We start from the raw sequence: 15,591 nt of genomic DNA on the forward strand, positions 1-15,591 counted from the left end.
CTATTAGGACACTCCTGACCTGTAAAACAACTTACCAAAATCTAAAATGGACCCTTACCTTAACCAAACCCATAACCCTAACCTAATTTTAACCAATTCTGAAATTAAATACTGTTTTGCAGGCCAGGAGTTTCCGTATAACCTTTTCCAAGTGAAACACACCTGACGGAGAGTGGGCAATGTGAGAAACATGGAGGGGACTCTTGAAGAAATTTGGCTTGTCACCTAAAACCCTCACAAACTTTTACAGATGCACAATTGAGAGCATCCTGTTGGGCTGTATCACCACCTGGTACGGCAACTGCACCGCCCACAACCGCAAGGCTCTCCAGAGGGTGATGCGGTCTGCACAACGTATCACCGGTGGCAAACTACCTACCAAACTCCAGGACACCTACAGCACCCGATGTCACAAGAAGGCCAAAAAGATCATCAAGGACAACCACCCGAGCCACTGCCTGTTCACCCTGCTACCATCCAGAAGGTGAGGTCAGTACAGGTGCATCGAAGCTGAGACCGAGAGACTGAAAAACAACTTCTATCTCAAGTCCATCAGACTGTTAAACAGCCATCACTAACACCGAGAGGATGCTGCCTACTATACATACAGACTTGAAATCATTGGCCACTTCAATAAATGGAACAGTAGTCACTTTAATAACGTTTTACATTTCTTGCATTACTCATCTCATATGTATATACTGTATTTTATACTATCTATTGCATCTTGCCTATGCCACTCTGTCATTGCTCATCCATATATTTATATGTATATATTCGTATTCCATTACTTAGATTTGTGTGTATTTGGAGAACAGAAATTTCAGGTTATAACATTCTGAGAACATTCTATAACTTACATTTAGCAGGAGTAATTAGGGTTAAGTGCCTTGGTCAAGGGCACATCGACAGATTTTTTTTTTCTCACCTAGTCGGCTTCGGGATTCGGACCAGTGACCTTTCGATTACTGTTCCAAGGCTACCTGCCACCCTATTAATGTTATGTTATGAATGTTATTAATGTTAAGGAAATGTAAAGGTAATTTGGAAGCTTTTGAATAACTTTCTTAACTGAATGTTTCAATAAGACTTTTAATAACAATGCAAGCTTAGTTTGAGTTAACTGTTTTGAACTCCAAGCACAAATAGGACACTTATTTGTTTAGGTATCAATCATCAAACACATTTATTTTGTATTGTGATAAGGTGTCAATGAGATTCAAATCTATTATTTTCTGTTCTCTATCCATGGAATTTTTCCACTGCGCCACCAGGATGGAGCTAACATGGCAAAAAAATATTTTACTCATACAAGCACTCATTAAGATCAGTTGTGGCCAATTAGTGGGCGCAGCCAACACACCTGAACACACTTAACAAGATAGATAGAGTTTTGTTGACGCTGAGAGTGGAATGTACATGTTTTGAGATAACATTCTTAGACCGTTCTCTGAACATTGCAAAAGTTTTGTGGTTTTTATGGAAAGTTTTATTAATATTCTGAGAATGTTCTCAAAGTTATGTGCTAGCTGGGTCACTTCCAACAACAACACAGGAGCTTTTCACTGCTATTGTTCTTTATTCACAGTGATTGGATCCAGAGACACACAACATCCGCTGCACTGTACATAAACCCAGCCCGTTTCTCTGAATCTAAACTTGAAAAAATCTAATAAAATCACATTTGATTTGTCACACACTTGAATATGGTGTCAGCAAAATTGATGATGGTGTTGGAGTTGTGAGTGGCCAAAGAGGGTGGGTGAACAAAGAGTACAGGAGGGGAATTAGCATGCACCCTTGAGGGTCAGCGTGGCTGAGGTGTTGTTGCCTACCCACACCACTGGAGGCGGCCTGTCAGGAAGTCCAGGATCCAGTTGCAGAGGGAGGTGTTCAGTCCTAGAGTCCCGAGCTTGGTGATGAGCTTGGAGGGGACTATGGTGTTGAATGCTGAGCTGTAGTCTATGAACAGCATTCTCACATAGTTATTTCCCCTCTTGTCCAGGTGGGAGAGAGCAGTGTGAAGTGCAATTGAGATTGCATCATCTGTGAAATGCAGTAGGTCATTGTTGTTTTCTGTAGATGCCAATGGGGCCTTGAGATAGAGCTACATGTATTTTGACATTGTTGCTGTCCATGAGAGACCAGAGGTTATATTTGGCTGCACATGAACCAAACCCTTCTGAACCTTGGACTATAAACAAAGTGGAGAGAGAAAGGCTGGGGAGAGGAACTATATTATTAGTTCCTGTCCCCAGAGTTATAAATAATTTTTGAGAGCAACAAAGTCCAGACACTCAGCCCCGAACTGCATCCAGCTTTATTACTCTGTTACAGCTCTGAGGTTTAATTTCTCTCATCTTTTCTCCCACTGCGTAGTGAGATCACTGACACTCAATTTACAGCCTCGCTCGCTCTCTGTCAATCTCTATCTCATACTCTAAAAATATATCACGCGTTCCCCCTGCTTTCGGCCCGGGGCTTCAATTGTGGATGGCAAACTATTTTCTTGAGAGCCCTGCGTTTTCCTCTGCCAAGTCTCGCTTGTCTGTCTGCGGGATATTGATTAAGCATTGTGAGTGGAGCAGTCGTCTTGCCTTCTTCCCACCCACATTAAACAGTGAAGTGGGATCGCTTGGGCAGGAGGCTCAGGTTCAACAAGATGAACATCCAAGATGTCAGACTACAAAAAGAGACTTGATAAAAAAGCTTTGAGTAGTGGATGTGTATTCAGACAGAGCATACAATATAATTTTGTTATTTGAATGAGGCAACTGGATCATTCACTTATAAAACAGATGTTTTCAACACATCCAACTCAATTCACAAGAAAAAATATTGCCATGGCATAGAGTGTCTCTATAGGGGACATGTATCTGTCCAAACATTGAACGTTCAAGACTTGTATGTGGGTTCAAAGTGGGTATCAATGATTCTCTTTGAAGATCATTTTACCAGAGAGCAAAGCACCGTGCTTCTTTCCTTCTCATTCTCTTTGTTCTCTATCTCTGTCCATGTGTGTAAAGCTCCTTTCCTCCACCTCCTGTCTCTCCAGTGAGGAGCAGTAGGAAGAGCAGTATGGCGCTGCAATGTCACACTGCAGTTTAATGACAGGCCATTACCCTGTTAAAGGGATAGTTCAGCAGTCTAAGGCACTGCATCGCAGTGCTTGAGGCGTCACTACAGACCCGGGTTCGATTCCGGTCTGTGTCGCAGCCGGCTGCGACCGGGAGACCCATGAGGCGGCACACAATTGGCTCAGCGCTGTCTGGGTTAGGGGAGGGTTTGGCCGGCCGGGATGTCCTTGTCCCATCGCTCTCTAGCGACTCCTGTGGCGGGCCGGGCACATGCCCGCTGACACGGTCGCCAGTTGTACAGTGTTTCCTCCGACACATTGCAGCTGGCTTCGGGGTTAAGCGAGCAGTATGTCAAGAAGCAGTGCGGCTTGGAAGGGTCCTGTTTCGGAGGACGCATGGTTCTCAAACTTTGCCTCTCCCGATTCCGTACGGGAGTTGAAGCGATGGCACAAGACTTTAACAACAAATACATTAAAAAAATACATTAAAAATACTGCTTAAATACGGGATAGTTCACCCAAATTACAAAATTAGATATTGGTTTCATTACCCTGTATGCAGTCTATGGACAAGGAACATTATGCGCAAAAAAATGCTAATATTGGTGCTATGACTTGAATGGGATTTGTGCCACAAATGCCAAATGGTTAGCATTTGGAAACAGTGCCAGGGAAACTAAACCAAGCATGGATTGCTGTCATACCTTGTCCATATACTGCTTACATTTTGTAATTTGAGTGAACTATCCCTTTAATAACACACTAATGGCTGCTGCTATTTAAAAACACAGCCAAATTTCTGTCATTAACATTCACTTGCTGTTTCAGAGGATCAGCCCAAAACACAACCAATCTGAGCCGTTATTGTATGATCAGTTATACTGTCCTGCATCATAACCATAGTTAGGAACATAGATACATATAATCAGTACAACTACAGAAGTAATATTTAGTTAGCCAACTTTTGGTGTGAAAATAATGCACAGTTATCTTGAGAAAAGATGCAACTAAAATTATTATAATCATTAGCATATATTAAAAGGGGTGTGGAACTCCGTGTGCTTGTTAGAAGCTAAAGGGTGCTTCGCTGTTCCTTGTGGAGTAGACATTTTAAAGTGACTGTCCAGTGTTTCCAGATTTCTATGAAATATGACCTATTAATAATTACAATGTGTGAAATAGTTTCCCTTCCAAAAAAGGTAATAGGGTATGTTAAAAAGCATATTTTCTGTGTTGGAATGGTGTTGTCGTACCCCAACAACAGAATGGTGTGGGCATATACCGGTCCTAAAAAATATGAACGCGAGTAGACCGCTGATTGTCCAGCTAATCCTCCTCAGGAGGATGACATCATTGTCTATGAAGATATAGCAAGCATTTTTGAAACGTTCTGTTTGAGATACACGTTTGAGTGATTTTTACGTGTTTTTTCTTCAATTTACGCTTTGATCACAAATACGAGTATGGGATGTGTCAACAACATTATTTGAGTATGAGTTAACAGAATATTAACTTTTAAAAGTGAGATTTTCACTGGACAGTTACTTTAAGCATGTATCAAACACAGTAGTAAAAGGGCAGAGACGTGGTTTGTGCTTGGTATGTCTAACTAAGCACTTCTAATTTAATTGGGTTTTGTCATAGAGACTCTCCTCCTTGGTGCCCTTTTACTTGAATGCATTTGCCATTTCCTTTACAATGATGCTGGAAAATGTAATAATGCCCTGTAGGCTTTATTGCAACATCAATCATGTAGGATGTAGTTAGCCAGACTTTGATAGAGATTAATGAAATGTCAGGTAATTCTGGGGAATCCTGATTGGCCGGGTGAAATAGGCACTGCTGCTCGGACGCCTGTTGCCACCTGGGCCTCGGAGGTGATTGACGAGACTCAGTTGATTGGCAGGACAAACTAGTTAGAGGAATATATTCTGAAGCAAAGCACACACAAATGAATATAAAAAACCTTGGGTAACCAATCCCTAATGATGATGAATGCATGCAACATGAAGATGCAGCTCACATAGAACACTGAGAGACAACAGATTAAGATGAGGCCAAGTTTGGTCTTCGTGTTTACTTTGAGACTGAGAATACATTCTCACTCCGGTGGAATGATTAAGTCCTATCACTCATTTTAATCCCTTTGTAACTTTACATAAAATAGATTAATACACATCTCAATACTCGCCGTTACTATAATCCACTGATAAAATGAACATCAAAAGTGAGAGATTATATCTATACTTATTTTTTAATCAAATTGAGTTGAGAAATAACTCCATGTTAGTTTAAAGAGGGCTGGGCTGGTTGCTCAGTTGGGATTTTGTTCAGAAAATGATTTGGCCCTGAGGAAAGCTGCTATCTTTTGATTTAAATAGCTGGACCTCATTTGGATTTTCACAATGAATACACAAAACGGTAGATTAGTGTGTGTGTATAGTGGGTTACTCACTATATCAATAGCCTCATTCTGCACCTCAGTAATGGCAGACAGCTCACCTTTGAAATCAATCAAATAAGGTGGAAAAAGTTAAGCTAATTTAAATGAGGTATTTTCCATTCCATCACACTCCTGGCTACCTGCTCCATAGATGTTGGCGGATCACGGAGTTGCCATGGCGATGAGCTGGCAGACCGATGTGGCGGAATGGGGGTCTATGTTTGAAGTGGCAGGCCCTTTCATAGGGCTTTGATCAAGAAAATGTTTGTAGTGGGGGCAAACCTCAAGAACAAACAGGACTTCTGAGAGATGAGTTATTTGTGGAATATAGTCCTGTCTTGAAGGCAGCTTTTAAAATCCACGACCTCAGCTTCTCAACTGATAATCACTCCCTTTTTTATGTAAATTACCAAGGGAAAAAAATAGGGAAAATGGAGAGAGTAGCCACAAGGAAAACTGGTTCCAACTCATCCACTTTTCCTTTCCCCACTTTCTTTACACAGAAAACACAAAAGAACGTACACATACTAGAGGGCACAGAAGAAGCTAAGCTGGAAGGCTGATGGTGTTTTATAGTCTTCAACGAAAGGCCCTAATGTTTGAAAATGCCTGTGCTGCATGGCCCTCTCCCATGCCACACCACAGTGGGCTTGATCCATACACACTGGTCTGGGCACTAATGATTATGAGTCTTCTGGTATAATGTGTTGTTACAGTCCATTCTCTCTAATGGGAGATAAGGCTCATTAACAGGAGAGCGAGGTTAGCATGGGGTGCTGCTGGTGACACTCAAGGTCAGAGGGAAGGTATTAGAACAAGCAGAGCTGACCTTGGCATATGGTCTGCTGGTCATATTAATCATTACAGACTAGTCCTGGGGTGTGGCTCATTTGTATATGCAAAGAGACCACCCTGGGTCACCGGTCTCACTGCTTACAGTCCGTATCAGTCAGTACATCCACATGACCTTGCATACTTAATGCTTTCCATCAGCCCATGTAATCTTCTCTGAGACACACATGGGTCTTGTCTCTGCTGTAACATTAGATATCCAAACTAGAGGCCAATGCAGTGTGTGTATGCTGTGTGAATGAATGGTGCATGCTTCACTGCAGGCCCAGTGTAAAGCCATGTGGGCTCACTGGAGGCAGGGTGAGTGCTTTAGTGCTGAGGGTGTGACAGGGCCCCAGTGCTCCTCCATCACGCTGTGGCAGAGAGCACGGCAGTCAGGACCCGGGCTGGGGACAATGATTCAGACAAATGCACAGGCCACCGCCGCCACTCCCAACCAACCATGTCCCCCAAGTCACACTTTATTGTGGCTTTTCTCAGAGCAGAAACTACATTACTCACTCCAAGGTAAAAGAACAAGTCAGGCACAAAGGTCATATATTTCCCAGTCCGAGTTGGGGCTGTGTGCTTGCCAAAGTGTAACGGTTACAGAGCCATTGTGAGTCACGGTGCCCCAAGCCAAGGATAGATGTTGTTATTTATTTATTGTTTGAACTTGGAACATAATTAAGTTGGGTTTAGTGGATGATATGCCATGTTATTACAATTTAGCAGTACAGACTGTTCCATAGAGGTCTTTATAGAAGGTCTGTCTCTAAAATAAGCTCTCGTGATAAGTGTTTGCCAAGCATCCCCCTGTACCCCTCTTCTTTGTCAATCATTTTGACATGTTCCTTTCCAGACTGTCATTAATGCTTCCTTCCCCCCCTCATTTGAATCCCCCCCCATCTGGTCTGCAGGGAGGGAAAGGAATGGGTGATTGTTGCATAGCAGGAGCATCAGATCAGGCTAATGTATTATTAATGGTTAAAATGTCTGTTTGATATGATCACCCCGCTGATGGCCATGCTGTACTTACAGTCTATTCTGCATTTAGGCTATTACGTTCCCCAGCAAGAAAACCAAAAATGTAATTCAAACAGAAAGGTAAAACTAACAAAAAGTCACTGACTAACAACCAAAACAGGTGGGGTTTTTGGAGTGGTTCTGAAAGACACTCATGGGGGTGTCCACTGAAAGTTAAATAGCAACAACATCTGGAACCTAAAAGACCCCCACCATGACAGCCCACTAAATTTGACCAAGAGGAGGCAAACAAAAGAAAAATCCACAACAAATTTAAAGACAGGAAGCAAACAAAAAGGAAGAGCGAAACAAAATCAAATACAGGACTGTTTGTCTAGAACTCAAAATAAGGCAAGCCAACTAAAGGTGTTAACCCTCCGCATCTAACCAGACAACTGGAAAACTGGGCCAGGCACTCTTAAATAGCAACTGGGCCAGCACAGGTGAAACCCCTTCCGAATAACGAGATGGCAACCAGCACAGGTGTAACTCATACTGACTAACGAGGTGACATCAATCGGTGCGCCCTAGGTGCTAACGTGCTAAAGTCCAACCTCAAAACGTAAATGGAAAAAACAATGCCTGTAACAGCTCTCAGTAGCTCTGACTAACACTCCAAATCACACTGACAAACACACTCAACCAGGACAATGAACCTCCCTGTCAGACGCAAAAAACACACCATGCTCTCTCTTCAGTGATTCACAATTATCAAGAGAAAAATTGGAACCTTTTATCAATCGCATACGCAAAGTCACATCTAAACTTACCCGGCTAACTTCCTGCAGGTTTGAGGAAGTTCAGTGGTGTGAAAAGGTGTTCTCATCAGAAGGGCCCCTATCAAAAGCTCTGGGGGTGGATCAAAGGGGAAGGGAAAACAGTGATGAAATATTAATTGTATGCGGCGTGTGTCAGCGAGCCAGGGCCCGGAGCAGGGGCCCGGCCTGGTCCCACAGGAAGGCCTGTCAGGAGCAGGGAGAGACAGGCAGGAGAAGCCCTGACCTTTGCTGTCAGAAAGAGGGGTGTGGGGATGAGGCCCTAAGCCCCCTGACACCCCCATGTCCCATCGTGGTACCACACTGCTCCTTCCTTGACAGACAGACAAACATCAGTCTCAGATGTGCTCTGGGGTTCCACACTAGAATGGCCGCGATCTCTGCCGTCACACAGCCGCTGACGAGAGTGTCACCAGCTACCAGCCCTACATCCCTACCCAGCCAGGCACCATGAGAGTCCAGGCAGAAACATACAAAAGAAACTCCAGCTGGGAATACTGGCACGTGACACATCACTTCAACTCACTCTCATTTTCTCCCTTTTATACTATAGAACAGGGAACAGATATACTTTACAGCTTTCATAGAAAATTACATCAATACAGAGTTGATAAATAATTCCTCTTTATCAGTATGTCATTGGTAAGGATAGTAATAATGACAGGGGCACATAATACATTATTTTAATATATTCAACATGAATTTACCTATCCTGTTTATATGGATGTTAGCTAACCGATAAAGATGTGATTCACTGTTGGCAATCATACTGAACACAGTATACTATACTCACTGTATGAACACTCATGCCAACACACACCCACACAAACACAAAACACACACCCCGATGAAGCCTTGACATGTGGCAAACATGCTATCTGGAAACCATAGCTACCAGCTCTTGACACTTCTCCCTAATTATGGCCTCATCAAAAAGCATCCAGAGGCAGTGGAACAGATAGCTCTTTAAGTGTGACACCGTCACAGTGTAACGCTATTTCCTTAAGTCTTACAAATTAAGTCCTGGCACTGCAAACTACCCTTAGGCTAAAAAAGAGAGAATTTGTCAAATCCAATTGCCTCTTCCTCTATTTTTGTTTTCACACATCTGCATCATTTTTTCCTCTCCATGTAGAGACTTAAGCCCCAGCGAGTAGGGCGCAGGGAATCCTGGATGGGTGACTGGGCCCTCTCAGCTCGTGTTATCCTCCAGTAAAGGCCTCACGCCTCAGCGCTAGGCCAACACCTTGCTGTGTGCAGGTGCACGGCTGCTGGCTAGCTGTCGGGATGAGTTTCCACTAGCCACACGCACAGTCACACTCTCTCAGCTTGGCTTCAACACTGCCCCCCCTTATTATCATCCCAGGAGCGTAGCAGAACAGTCAGACTCAAACCTGCCAGTAGTGGCTGCCTCGCAGCACAGTCTGCGGTCAGAGGGGACATACGAACCAGCTCAAAATAAAGATCAGATATGATTTTAGAACATACCAGAGTACAAAGCATAAAAAGCTGTCAAAGATTATTCACATATTTCTATTCTGTTTTGTCGTCCACTCAGGGAAGTGTAGCAGTTAGGAGGCTGTGGTGCTGCGTTAACAACGGGACAGGGAGAGAGGAGCAGAGAGGAGATGCGAGTGTGGAGTTGACAGCCAGCATGCCTGTCCCACACTAGGGACACTGAAGCCAGCTGACAGCAGCTGGGTTGCCATAGCAGGTTCTAGACAGACAGACAGCCTTACGGCCAGCAGGAAGACACAGTCACACTGCCCAACTCCACTGGCACTCTCTCTCTCTCTCCCTCTCCCTCTCCATCCCGCTCTCTCTCTACCAACACAGTGAGATCTCATTCTGACTGGAGCCATCTTCACCTCCCTCTCTAGCCCCCACTGACAGACACACATCCACCCTCTATCACTCCCTCTTTTTTCTGCCACTGTCACAACTTCCTGGCAAGTTCCAGAACCCTATCCAAAATCAGGTACTGTACCCACTACTGGGATCCATGAGCCCATTAATGTATACCCATGTGGACCCATGCATTCACACAATAATGCAAGAACTGCGACTTTGGTATAAATTGCTAGAGCACAAGACCTGATGCACAAGTAGCTATACTGTGACCTAAAGAATGACCAGCTAGTGTACACAGTGCACTACAGACCTCCCCTGTCCCCTGTAAGCCATGTCCCCATCAGGGAGTGGTAGTAGAGAGGGCAGAGTTGTCTGCTGCCTCCTGATCTCTGGACATAAAGGTGCTGTTTGTTTGAATGGCTCTCGGTTATCTGACAGTGTTAGAGGTCTCTAATTAACATGGGCCTGGCAGGGGCGCTTAATGTCACCTCCTCTAATGCAGTCTCCGGGGACCAGCCAGTGACAGTGAGGAGGGACGACCCTTGTCAGTTTGCTCTTTTCGTGTGTCTTCTGTGACTTAAAGCCAATCTCTCATTTGGCAGGAAAAAAAGATTACCTCAGAAACCGAATGAGTTGGGTTTTAATAACCTATGCAGCTGCTTCAATGAGTTTGGTGTCTGTGTGAATAATGCTAAGACAAGGTGCTTACAAGTGCCCTTCAGTTCAGAAACCCGGTGCTCACTGAGTTAGTGAAGACTTCTTATAGTCATGGAGAATTCCACTGCAGATTCAGCTGAATAAGACTTTGATGAGAGTGAGTGTGAGAGACGGAAAAATGAGAATGGGCCCAGCCAGGTGCTGAGCAGTGATAACATGTACTGCTGCAGTGCGGTGTGAGACCTGAGTGGAGAGGTCCCTCAGCGTCCTGCCCAGGAGTCACACAGTCAGACTGGAGCCAAACAGAACAGAACCGCCTCATTCTCCTCAGATTGTAAGCCTCCCACAGGGCCTCCCACTCCCTCCCTCCTCACCTTTCCCTTACCTACCATCTCAGCTGCCACAGCAGCTGATTGATAACCCTCCCCTCCTCTGGCCTTTAGCACCCACTCCTTCAGCCACTGCACAACGGCCCTCTCGCTCTCCTTCCTTGGAGGAATATCAGTGAGGAGGCAAGCGGTTAGTCTACTCTTTCCTTTTCAGGGGTTAAGCAGTGAAGCTGGTGAAACCCTATTGTATTTGTTTGCATTCTTCTTCTTCTATAAGCAAAAATTCACTTGCAAATTCATGTGAGATAGTAAGACTTACAAGCTTGAGACTTTGAAAAAAAGTAAAGGCCTAAGGGCCACACCTGCTCAAGCAATGCTATGTTAATTGGCCACATGGTGGCGCTATAACAAGCAAATGAAGATTCAAACTTTGAAAGTGCATGCCCCTCAACCCGTGAGACCTAGAAATCTGAAATGATGTACATAGGTCCCTCTGCTCACAAGGAACACATTTCCCTCAAGGACCCATAAGGTCCGCCATGATGGATTTTCCGCCATTTTCTATTTTGTGAAAGACACAACGCTACTCCTCTGGCACCAAATGACCGATCTGCATATGTGGCATCTATGGACCAAGGTCTCTCAAAGCAACAATTTCCAGGCTAGTAGCTCAAACAACATACTGACCAATACACTCTCACGTAGGTGTGTTATGGCATAGAAATGCATATAAATCAAACATGGATATTCGTATTGTAACAAAACTTGATACACATGTTCCAAATGCTGTCAAGACTCAACAACTGCAAGCACACTTAGATCAGCCACACAGTGGTGCATAACAGGCCCATATTTCTATATTGATCTGTTTGACACAGAGTGATGAAATTTGGCACACATGCTCAGGGATGTGAGTCTAGCTAAGCTGTAGAGCAGGGTTTAAAGTATTCAACATCATAAAAAATAGTCCAAAAAACATCAAAAGCATGATCAGTTTGATTTTGAGTTCTGATATTTGACAAGCGTGGTAAACAGTACAAAAGTAGCTAATCTAGGGCGATGTGTCCAGTTTGTCCTGATGGTGGCTCTATGGGCCCACAGCTAAACTGACATTGCTGCTTGCAGCTATATTTCCACCTTGTCTTACTTCAAACTTCTCACTATGAGACAAATAACATTATCTTAAAGGTAATTTGTAAGCAGTGCTTGAGCTGGGGGAAAGTGCTGAGGTGTCGCAGGGTGTGCTGCAATCCATCAGCCTCAGTCAGGTCCTAAGCAGCCAGCAGCCAGAAAGCAGGAAGGCATTCCCCACTACAGGCTGGACTAGTGAGCTGTGGTGAAGACCACACTCACTTGGAGGCCCCTGAGCCTAGTACTCTCTACCTGGGGGTCCAACCACTGCTATTGTATATAGCTACACACTTGGACCAATTGTTTGGATCACAATAACCCATAAAGTACTGGCACATCAGTCCATTTCAAAACTGAATGTATATATGCATTTCTCTTCTTGTGTGTTTGCCTACCCCTCCCAAAAACAGGCAGCTTCTGTGTTTTAGAGCTGTGGCATGTGACGACTGACAGGAACTTCTCTGCGATACATCCCAACTCTTAGAAGACTGATAAGGGGTCTTCTGAAATTGTAATGCTTATCTGACACAAAAAGGAGTCTTGTGGGTGGTGATGGTGGCAGTAGTGTTGGTTGAGAATGGAATAATTTGTCATGCCTAATGAATTATTCACAGTCACAGGGGAGATCATCTTCATGCAAAACTCCCAACTTTGTAGCCCACTTAAAACGGAGAAAAGGACAAAGATAAACTCACACAGGCTCTTTCAAAAGCAAGCCCTTGCCACTGCTTATTTGAAGTCCTCTTTCTACTCAACTCGATTTGCCATGCATGTTTCACTTGCGGCACAGTACCATTAAATAAGAAGCCAGCTAAATGACCGCTGCTAAAACTTAAAGGGCAATTCATATGTCTATATATGTGAAAACGGAGATTTTCTACGTTTTGTTCTACCTGATGACATCATCATTTAAAAAACATTGATTTGCAAAGACTATGAGATTCGCCGTGATGTGGGGAGCAAGACAATACCCCCCTTTGGCTAGAAACTTGTTGCAGGTTTTGAAAATCACTGTTCTTCTGACGTATAATCCTACCGTGTCACAGAGATGCATTTTTTAGGACCTTTTATCTTCTTAACCACAGATCATAGAAACACACGGTGGTTTTCACATATGTAGACACTAGTATGGTGTTGGGGATAATGAATATGAGGCTGAAAAGTGCCGGAGTTGAGCAAAAAAATACAAAATAATATATAGAGAGTACCAGTCAAAAGTTTGGACACACCTACTCATTCAAGGGTTTTTCTTTGACCTCCTCCCTATAGGCTGTCTCATCGTTGTCGGTGATCTGGCCTACCACTGTTGTGTCGTCAGCAAACATAATGATGGTGTTGGAGTCATGCTTGGCCACACAATCCTGGGTGAACAGAGAGTACAGGAGGGGACTAAACACACACCACTGAGGGGCTCCCGTGTTGAGGATCAGTGTGGCAGATGTGCTGTTACCTACCCTTACCACCTGGGGGTGGACCGTCAGGAAGTCCAGGACCCAGTTGCAGAGGGAGGTGTTTAGTCCCAGGGTCCTTAGTTTAGTGATGAGCTTTGTGAGCACTACGGTGTTCTGAGCTGAAGTCAATGAACAGCATTCTCACATAGGTATTCCTTTTGTCCAGGTGGGAAAGGGCAGTGTGGAGTGCAATTGACATTGTGTCATCTGTGGATCAGTCAGCCTAACCTTGCCCAGTGTGTCCATACCTCTCCATTAGCTTCCCCAAAGTCAAGGCAGCCTGTGAGACAGTCATCTTGCTGTCAGAGTACCAATCTGCAGTGATATCTAAATATATACACAGAGATCTAATCACTGCCTCAGACAAATGGCTAAACAGTAAACAAGGTAGGGGCATTCAATCTGCTGTTCTCAACTTAATATCAATGCATTATGTACAGTGCCATTATTCCTCTGGATTTGAGACGAGGCTACAGTTTAAACTTCACTATAATCAAAGTCAATTCATATTTAATCAGCATTGCTTCCAGAAACCTAGTTATGCAATTAACATAATGCATCATGGCTCACTACAGACCTCTTCAAAGGACACAGGGATTCAGACAGTATTCAGACAGTACTGATTATCTGTAGGCCTACTAGGGCTATGGTTTCTCTCTGTTGTTTGTACTGTTTTCTTTACAGTTGAGTTCCTTAAGGCGTCAGCATGCTTCAGTTCGGTGGACGCCTAGCCGAACTCAGCTAGCCGATCCGAACAAGTGCGCTCGCATACTCCCTTAAAAGACCTTCGCTTGAAAAACAAGAAAAAAGCAGCAATAGTACTGTTTGTCCATTTTGAGACAACATAGCCAGTATACGCTTCCTCAAAATAGTCAGAACAAATCAAATCAAAGTTTATTTGTCACGTGCGCCGAATACAACAGGTGTAAACCTTACAGTGAGATGCTTACTTACAGGCTCTAACCAACAGTGCAAAAAAGGTATTAGGTGAACAATAAGTAAGTAAAGAAATAAAAACAACAGTAAAAAGACAGTGAAAAATAACAGTAGCGAGGCTATAACAGTAGCGAGGCTATATACAGGCACCGGTTAGTCGGGCTGATTGAGGTAGTATGTACATGTAGACATGGTTAAAGTGACTATGCATATATGATAAACAGAGAGTAGCAGTAGCGTAAAAGAGGGGTTGGCGGGTGGTGGGTGGCGGAACACAATGCAGAAAGCCCAGTTAGCCAATGTGCGGGGGCACTGAATGGTCGGGCCAATTGAGGTAGTATGTACATGAATGTATAGTTAAAGTGACTATGCATATATGATAAACAGAGAGTAGCAGCAGTGTAAAAGAGGGGTTGGGGGGGCACACAATGCAAATAGACCGGGTAGCCATTTGATTAGCTGCTCAGGAGTCTTACGGCTTGGAGGTAAAAACTGTTCAGAAGCCTTTTTGTCCTACCCTTGGCACTCCGGTACCACTTGCCATGCGGTAGTAGAGAGAACAGTCTATGACTGGGGTGGCTGGGGTCTTTGACAATTTTTAGGGCCTTCCTCTGACACCGCCTGGTGTAGAGGTCCTGGCTGGCAGGCAGCTTAGCCCCAGTGATGTACTGGGCCGAATGCACTACCCTCTGTAGTGCCTTGCGGTCGGAGGCCGAGCAATTGCCGTACCAGGCAGTGATGCAACCAGTCAGGATGCTCTTGATGTTGCAGCTGTAGAACCTTTTGAGGATCTGAGGACCCATGCCAAATCTTTTTTGTTTCCTGAGGGGGGAAAGGCTTTGTCGTGCCCTCTTCACGACTGTCTTGGTGTGTTTGAACCATTCTAGTTTGTTGGTGATGTGGACACCAAGGAACTTGAAGCTCTCAACCTGCTCCACTACAGCCCCGTCAATGATAATAGGGCGTGCTCGGTCCTCCTTTTCCTTAGTTGCTCAATTTTACATCTAACTAAGATGTTTGGTGCAGTAAAATGAGTTGTCTCTAGTTGAATGGTAACAAAGACTTTACTGACGAATCCCTACTG

At 44.1% G+C, this 15,591-nt stretch overlaps 1 protein-coding gene across 1 annotated transcript in view; it reads right to left on the minus strand.

Annotated features, from left to right (window-relative positions):
* LOC120052067 (cytosolic carboxypeptidase 6-like) overlaps window positions 1-15,591 on the minus strand; it is a gene marked incomplete at its 3' end in the record, with an annotated part of 465,946 nt that overhangs the window by 40,636 nt on the left and 409,719 nt on the right. The window lies entirely within an intron of this gene.

Source organism: Salvelinus namaycush, chromosome 8, assembly GCF_016432855.1.
Source record: "Salvelinus namaycush isolate Seneca chromosome 8, SaNama_1.0, whole genome shotgun sequence".
NCBI classification, from domain to species: Eukaryota; Metazoa; Chordata; class Actinopteri; order Salmoniformes; family Salmonidae; genus Salvelinus; species Salvelinus namaycush.